Genomic DNA, 8,078 nt, shown 5'->3' with positions numbered 1-8,078 from the left:
TTCTTCATTGATCCATTGGTTGTTTAAGATTGTATTGTTTAATTTCCACAAATTAGTGAATTAAAGTTTTACTTCTGTTATTGAAAAAAAAAGAATAATGATGTACATATTAAATTAATGCAAATTATATAAGTTTAAATAGTGAGCTGATTCCAGTGTAAATAAAGAATGAGAAAATGAATGTGCTGGGAAAAAAAATATTGCTATATAGAGATATGGAGAAATCTGAATAAACTCTATGGGTTGTACCAACATCAATTTCCAGTTTTGTTACTGTACTATACTTATACAAGATGTCATCATTGGGGAGAGCAGGCGAAAGGTACATGAGACCTCCCTGTACATGTCTTTGCAACTTTATGTGAATCTATAATTATTTCAAAATATTTTCTTTCTTCCTTCCTTTCTTTCTCTCTTTCTTTGAGCCCAGATTCCAAATTAACATTCTAAGAAGTTAATGCTCTGATGTGCAGATAGTAAGAGCCCTGCTAATGTCAGGGGCTGTGGTTAGTTCATGATTCCGTGTGGTTTTACAGACACATTTTCTAATCCACACTGAGGACCTCACTGTGGAGCAGTGGAAGGGCCTGTTAATAAAATGACTGAGTGGAAGGTCGTGTTATTAAAACACGAAATACTCAGCTAAGGCCAATCTCTGCAGGCCCATGAGGCCTGAAAGACACACACATTGGTTGAAAAGCAGACAGCTATACAAAGTTATAAAAATCACACCACAATCTTTTCAGTAAGATTTAACATAAGCACCAGGAATAAAGGCACTGAATGCAGCAGTAATCCCAGTGTATTCTACTCTAGTATTGGTTACCCTCTTCTCTTCGAATCTCCCGTCCAAACTCAGAGCCCTAGGGACAGAAATCAGGCTACTTTTGTCTTCTAGAATTTGAGCCAACCATGCAAATGAGGTTTTGGAAAATTTAATAACATAAAAATCTAAGTTTAAAAAACGTGATTCAAGGCGTAGCTCCGATCTTGCTAAAAACGCCTTTTGGGAGGTTGAGCCGCTTGCACAATGTTGGGAATGAACGAGCCGTCCCAGCTCTATGAATAGAGCAATGACGTGCACATGGACCTGATGCCTGGCAAGAGGGACCTTCCACAGAGAGAGGTAGGCAGCGGGAGCCGGGAGCCATCCCCGAACCCCCGCACCGGAGCCCTGCCACAGCTCGACCAGGACGGCCCAAGGGCGGAGGAGGCGGCCCAGCCAACGGCGGAGCCACAGGGGGACGGAGGCCTTGCTAACCGGCCCAGCTCTGGGGAGTAGCCAGGCCGGCTCGCCAGCCCTGGCTTCGAGAAGGTGGAGGGAGGGGGGAGGGGGGTACGACGAGAAAGACTGGGAATTTGATGACTGAGAGGATGACTACGCCTATCCGGAAGAGGAGCAGCTGAGTGGTGCAGGCTACAGAGTTTCAGCAGCCCTTGAAGAAGCCAAGGTGTTTCTGAGAACCTCCAGAGTAAGAGAAGCAGCTCTGGATGGCGGGTTTCAAATGCGTTATGAAAAGACCTCTTCTGATCAGTTGGCTTTTATGGAAAAGCTTTTTTCACTTATGGTTGTCAATCGTTTGACCGAAGAACTCGGCTGTGATTAGATTATTGATGTGATACAGAGTAGTTAAGTGATTTGGGAGAGACCCAGTGTTCCACTGTCTCTCGGGTTCATTCCAAATAGGTCCGTGCCAGTGGAAAACTTGATCTTAAAAAAATTTTTTTTCTAATTTAATTAATTAATTTTTGCAGAGTAGAATAGGGCAGGGACAGCACAGTTATGAAAAAGGAAGATAATTGGTAAAGAAAAAGGCTGTTAGTACTGTTGACTCCTGTTTTCAAGAATGTCCTAAAACACCTATGGCTTTGACTTTGTTATTGATCCAGATTATTTTCCTTGCATTGGGGAAAATATCTTTCATATGTAAGGGATGGTTTTGCAAGAATAAGTCATGACCAAGACAAACTACCAGCACAAGAGCCCACTGTATTAGTTGCATGACAAAGAGTAACTAATTTGTCCAATTAAAGACACAAGATCTCTTTGAGTTATTTGGACTGAAAGCATTTTATTTATTTATTTATTTATTTATTTATTTATCTATCTATCTGCCACACCGCGAGGCTTGCGGGATCTTAATTCGCCGACCAGGGATTGAACCCTCACCCTCAGCAGTAATATCGCCGAGTCCTAACCACTGGACTGCCAGGGAATTCCCTTGTCTGCAAGTATACGGAGAAAACTTTGAAGATTCCACTCTGTGATCTATCCAAGCTGTGGTTATCAAAGGCTAAATTTTTAGTGTAAGATAAATTGAGTATTCTTCAGTACCCCTAAAGGATAATCAAGCCCCCAAAGAAATATGTATTGTGTGTGCTATGTCTTAAAATGTGTTTCCAAGATCATCTGAAATTTTGCTTGTACTTGTATCTTAATCATTTAGATAGCTACTGTGATCTATAATTCAAGAAAATACCTTGTCTTGACTATTTTTATAAGTCAAACTTAAGACTTCCTTAATAAAGTTTCAAATTTGAGACATTAAAATGTATGTGAAAGTACAAGAAAACAAACTATTTCTAACATCCTTACACTCTAGAGAAAGTGTCTGTTTTACTTGCTCTCTGTTTTTCATTTAACTTTACAGGTAAAAGACTGTTTCAACTTCATAATGTAAGAACTGTTAAGTGAAAATTGTCAAGTAAAAAGAAAGCCCTACATCTAAAAGAGACTTTATGAACACTCATGTCCGTCAACCCTTAAAGGTTTTTAACTTGCCCAGAAATCCCCCTCAGTATCTGAAGTTTCCTCAGTCTCCTTCTCTAGTTAAGCTTGTTATTGGTTATGCACTGGCATTCGAGGTAATTTTTTTTTTTTTTAAAGCACAATTCAAGTCTGTATCTGAAGCAAAATCACTCACTGATGCAGGTAAAAATCAACAGAAAACCAAACTGGAGATTAGTTCACCAAATAGTGATGGTTGTCTCTGAGTTTGGGGCTTGCAGATGAATTTTTTTCTTTATACTTTTCTTGGATTTGCTATTTTTTAAGAAGTGGGTTTTTATAATGCGGGGCGGGGGTAGGGGTTGTCTCCGTACAGTGTGCAGTCAAGCATGTTTTGTCAAGACCCTGTACCTCCATACCTCCAACTGGAACATTTGTTTCAAGGGTGGAAACATCATCAGGCAACAGAACTGCATGGATGGAGGTTTCTGAGACCGCCAAGGCGGTCACTAATGAACCACTTCTGAATGTGTCGGTGTTATTGCCAAAAAATGTTTTGGGTTAAACAAAAAAGAATTGGGAGGAAGTAGTGCAGTGTTTCCCCTTCCTTTTTTTAATTCGTAAAAACAACACAAGCTCACGGGTAAAACAAAACAAAACAAAACAAGTGATAGTGTAGAAGGCTTCCCCTGCGTCCACGCCCACTCCCCCAAAGTGAACTGCCAGTGACTTCTTGAGTATCCTTCCCGAAAGCATTGTGTGCGTCTGTGCTTCGGTGGCTCTGGGCAATCTAATTCTGCTAGTTGGAGTGTGGTTCTCCTGACCTGTAGACCCACCCCAACAATTGATTTCCCACAGGACCCTGCGGATGTTATCTAAATTGAAAAATAACACCCAAAAGGTGGCCAAAAGCAGGGTAGCGTGGCCGAGCGGTCTAAGGCGCTGGATTAAGGCTCCAGTCTCTTCGGGGGCGTGGGTTCGAATCCCACCGCTGCCAGCTTGTTTATCCCCTTTTTTTTCTCCCCCCCCCCATTCATCACAAAAAGGATTATACAAATTGGACGCTCAACCGCGGGCCCCGCCTTCACTCGGAGCATGGGACTGCGTTTACCAGCCTGCTGAGATATATCTCAGCTCAGGGCGCGCCGAAGTCCCAGACCGCAAGTTGAGTGGGTTAAGGTCTCTACGGGGGCCCGAGGATGAGTCGGGGAACCCAGCGCTGTAGATGCTTGTTCTCCCCTCCCTGGAAAACCGGGAGAGGTGATGATGGGATGTCCTGAACTGGAACCAAACTTACTCCAAAGTAATAAATTTCAAGAAGCAAAACGAAGAGCCAGCATGTAGTTAACGTTGTTTCCGCCCGGTTTCGAACCGGGGACCTTTCGCGTGTTAGGCGAACGTGATAACCACTACACTACGGAAACAGGCCTGTTGAGACTTTTTCATAATACTATTGAAAATCTCTGGTTAGGAAAACTTCTTGTGAGTACGGTGTATACACAGCTCTATGGTGGTGAAACAATGGTCCCACGATCCAGATCATTGGAAACGCCCACAGAAGGCTCTGCACCCAATCTCTCACCGGCAAGCTGCTCACCCACTCTTCTACCTATACTTCTTTCCCATCCCGGAACTCTTGGTGATGCCCACTGCCCGTCCAGGACGAAAACTGTCCACATAACAAGAAATTTTCAGAAGGTAAATGACGAAAGAAAAAAAAAAAAAAAGGGGGCTCGTCCGGGATTTGAACCCGGGACCTCTCGCACCCAAAGCGAGAATCATACCCCTAGACCAACGAGCCACCTGCTATAATAGCTTTTGGTTCAGTCCTTGATATGCTGCTATGTGGAGTCGTTTAATCGCTGAGAGAGTGAACATTTTTTTCTGGTATAATGAAAGCGTTCTCTGGGTCTCCGAGTCTCTCACGCCCAACCTATCCCTGTTCGACCGTCTTCGCGTCAGCTGTTAACTCTCAGCGGTAGATAATTCGCTCAGCATAAAAGCTCGGTATCCCTTGGCCCCTCTGAGATCTCCTGGAATCCAAATGAGCGCCTCATTGCTAAGGCTACTCGCGCAGCAGGCAGGGGCATCCTTCCACTTTGGGGACTCCTCCTCTCCCAGGCGAGCCCAAATAAGGCGCAAGTCTGGAGGCCCAAGGGCAGGGTACAGAAGCCGGGAGAGCCGGGGGGCTCCTGGAGAGAACCGGGAGCCGGGCTTGTAGGGGACGCGGGATGGACTAGGTCCCGAGCCGCGACAGACGAAATGAAACCTGGGTAGTTCCTTCCTATGAAGCGCCTGGTAAGGGCGGGAGGGGGGGCGGGGGGGGCGGCTTTTCTTTATTGTTTTATGAAAATGTTGAAAACAACATATACTTATTTGCAAAATATTCAGAAAGTGTAGGGAAGTGAGAAATGAGAATCATAAATGAGATGGCCAGGAACCCCGCTCCCTCAAAGGGTGACCGACCACGGTAGTTGGTGCGCAGCCCCCCGAGGTTAGCATCGGTGCGCGCACGCACACACACACACACGCGGCGCCCAGGCCGCGTGTCTTGGCTCCCCGCCCTAGCTGCGTTCTCCCGGGATCGCCCCAGAACAGTCACCCGCCCAGTGAACCAGAGGCCCGGGCTGTGCGGGCGCTTTCCTCCTCCAATTCCACTGGGTTATTTAGTAGTAAAAAGCAGTGATTCGGGATCCCTGCTTTCAAAGTTCACGAAAATCCACTCAGAGTGAACCCAAAAGTTTGTTTTTGTGCCACCAGCAGAGAAATTCCCTACACAGATGGCTGTTACAAAAGAGAGAGACGAATGGTGGTTAAGCTACTCCGAGGGGAAAAAAGTGCTATTTTTTCCATTGCCACTCGCCGAGATCTTGCTCAGCCCTCCGACCTGACCTCTCTACTCGCTGCCTCTCCTCCTCTCGGCCTCTTCCTGGGAGACCGCGAGACTAACGCACTCCACCCCGACCTGCTGCGGTCTTCCCCTCCTCCCGTGCGCACTCAGCGTTAGGTGGGCTCTCCTCTGCTTCCGGCGGCTGTACGTCCTCGGCCTTCCAGTCACTACCGCCTCCGTGTTGTAAGCATTCGCTTCTCTTCTCTGTGGAATTATATAAAGATAAATGCAAACAAATGCCCACACTCGTGACACCTGGACCTAAAAAGTGTAACTTTGTCACATGCGCTTCCAGTCTTTTTTTAAAACAACTATTTAGTTTTCCTTTTAACAAACAATAAACAGTAATACATGCTGACCTTCTGACTTATTCTGTTAACGGAAGTCAAGTGTACAAAATGACCCTAAATCCTCAGTGAACATGGGGGCCCTGCCCAATGGGCAGAACCAGGCCCGCTGGAGGTCTCGGGCGCCCGCCCACCGTGGCCTTCGCGGGCATCACCCATCCGGGGGGCCTTGGCAGAAGCAGAGACCTGACTAGGCCCCGCCGCGCCATCCGAGACCGCTGGAGCCCTCTCTACAGCGGATGAGGACCCTCAGAAAAGCCCTGAGCGAGTCGCCATCCCACGTGAGGTCTAGCTTGGATCAGCGTTCGATAACAGAACCCGGGCCTCCGTCTCACCAGAGGAGAGAAAACCGCTCGCGGGAACTTGGGTAGACGCCCAGGAGGGGTGAATGAGGTGGGTGGGGTGCGTGGCAGAGGAGGGACCCACTTCCCTCCTTCACACAAGCCAGCTCCCGTCCAAAGAGCCAGGCTTTCCATCAAGACGCGAAGGGACTCGCCCCACACGGGCACGCTGAGGCACTTGCGCGTCCCGGACTCCCGGGATCCTTCAACCCCTATGTGACTGCCCTACTGGAAGGCCACCTCATTAAAGAAGCCCCTGCGGGGACCAATGGCAAGCTACGCGGGGTCTTAAACATCGCTCCACTCTCGACTAAAATAGATTCCCAGGGGGCGGGGGCGGGAGGGCTTTCACAGGTGATCCCCCAAGCAACGCAGAAAGAATTAGAGACCAGGGCAAGCCCCTGGCCGAGTGGAGCGACAGGAGGGGAACGGAAAGACCCGCCGTGAACTCGCGGAGAGGGCGCGCATAAGGAAGCGAGAGAGGGGTCGCGGGGGAGAAGGCGTGCGGGGCCAGAAGAACCTGTGATCTCAAAGCCAGGGACGCAGTGGGTCTGGATCTTCGCGAGAGTAGACGGGAGGGAGGGACCGAAGGGTGGCAAGCATCTAAGGGGCACTTGAGGGGCAAAAACACGTAATGGCGGAATTTCGTGTTGGGGTGTGCATTTTCAGCTCTTAGAGGAGAGGGATGGAAAAAAATCAAAGTAGGCCCCAGCGAGATTTGAACTCGCGACCCCTGGTTTACAAGACCAGTGCTCTAACCCCTGAGCTATGGAGCCAACTGCGAATCGCCTTCCTGCGCACGAGTACTTGACACCGCTCTGGTCACCGCGCAGACGCAGATACCAACATGCAGGAGTTAAGCGACGACAGGCGGGGCCCACGTCCCTCGGCCAGTGAGCGCCCCGTCCGGCTGCCGCCACCTCAGCTGCGGCGTCAGTGTCAGTGTCGCGGGCCGAGCTGCAAACCCTGGGAGAGAGCCCAGAGGAGAGAGGGCGGCGTTGCGCCCACTGGGGAGCGGAAGCTGTGAGAGATCTGGTGAGGGCGGGGCGCGCTGCGGGAGGGGGCGGGGCCACCAGTGGGCTGAATACGAGGAGGGCCTGGGGTTTTCCGCCCGGCTTGGGGGTATGGGGCGAAGACTTGTTGAGGATAGAGGTCCTATGACAGTAGGGGTCCGAGGTCGGGGCTCTAAGAGGAGGGCTAGAGGAAGGGTGTCAGTATGCCTGTCCTGAGAGGAATCCAGGTCTGGGCTGGGTGGGTGATCAGGAGGGAAAGATTGGTAGAGAAAGGTGGGAAAATCAAAAGGTCGGTGTGTGAAGGACTGGAACGGGACAGGAGGTCCCCAGCCCCTACCGCAACTTAAGGCAAATTAGGAAAAGGAAATCCTTAGGGGCCCGTCTTGAATTTTGGGGGAGCTGGTTCCATCGAGGCCCCCAAAAGGGCCCACGGGGCAAAGGGAAGAGATTGAGAGCCCAGGTGAGGGACAGGAGCCCTAGCCCGGAAATGGTCAGATACTGCGGCTGTAGTTGGTGGGACTTGGTCTGATGGCCCAACCCGCCCTTTGGTCCCTGCAAGGCCAGATGACTTAGGTCACTGGGTGCCCTCTTGTCTGGATGCTGAGGAGTGGTGTGAGGGTCTGGTTTCAAGGATGTGGGTTTTCATGTCTCAGCAGCTCACAAGGATCTAGGACCAATGAATGGATGGAGTCAGAAGGAACCCAAGTTAGGCCAGTCATTACTCTCAGAGGCCCAGACATCTCAGAGATCTTATGATGG

At 49.2% G+C, this 8,078-nt stretch overlaps 4 non-coding genes and 1 pseudogene across 4 annotated transcripts; 2 read left to right on the top strand and 3 right to left on the bottom strand.

Annotated features, from left to right (window-relative positions):
- The first annotated feature begins 1,030 nt into the window (after positions 1 to 1,030).
- LOC132363460 (EP300-interacting inhibitor of differentiation 1-like) lies at positions 1,031 to 1,634 on the top strand (annotated as a pseudogene).
- Positions 1,635 to 3,643: 2,009 nt separating this feature from the next.
- On the top strand, positions 3,644 to 3,725 carry TRNAL-AAG (transfer RNA leucine (anticodon AAG)). The gene has a single exon. It is a non-coding gene; the product is annotated as a tRNA-Leu (tRNA).
- A 354-nt stretch (positions 3,726 to 4,079) lies between these two features.
- Positions 4,080 to 4,152, bottom strand: TRNAV-AAC (transfer RNA valine (anticodon AAC)). Its single transcript has one exon. It is a non-coding gene; the product is annotated as a tRNA-Val (tRNA).
- Positions 4,153 to 4,457: 305 nt separating this feature from the next.
- TRNAP-UGG (transfer RNA proline (anticodon UGG)) lies at positions 4,458 to 4,529 on the bottom strand. The gene has a single exon. It is a non-coding gene; the product is annotated as a tRNA-Pro (tRNA).
- Positions 4,530 to 7,009: 2,480 nt separating this feature from the next.
- TRNAT-UGU (transfer RNA threonine (anticodon UGU)) lies at positions 7,010 to 7,082 on the bottom strand. Its single transcript has one exon. It is a non-coding gene; the product is annotated as a tRNA-Thr (tRNA).
- Positions 7,083 to 8,078: the final 996 nt, after the last annotated feature.

This window comes from Balaenoptera ricei, chromosome 3 (genome assembly GCF_028023285.1).
Source record: "Balaenoptera ricei isolate mBalRic1 chromosome 3, mBalRic1.hap2, whole genome shotgun sequence".
Classification (NCBI taxonomy): domain Eukaryota; kingdom Metazoa; phylum Chordata; class Mammalia; order Artiodactyla; family Balaenopteridae; genus Balaenoptera; species Balaenoptera ricei.
The sequence above is the reverse complement of the archived record's forward strand: the minus strand, read 5'-3'. Positions and strand labels throughout refer to the sequence as shown.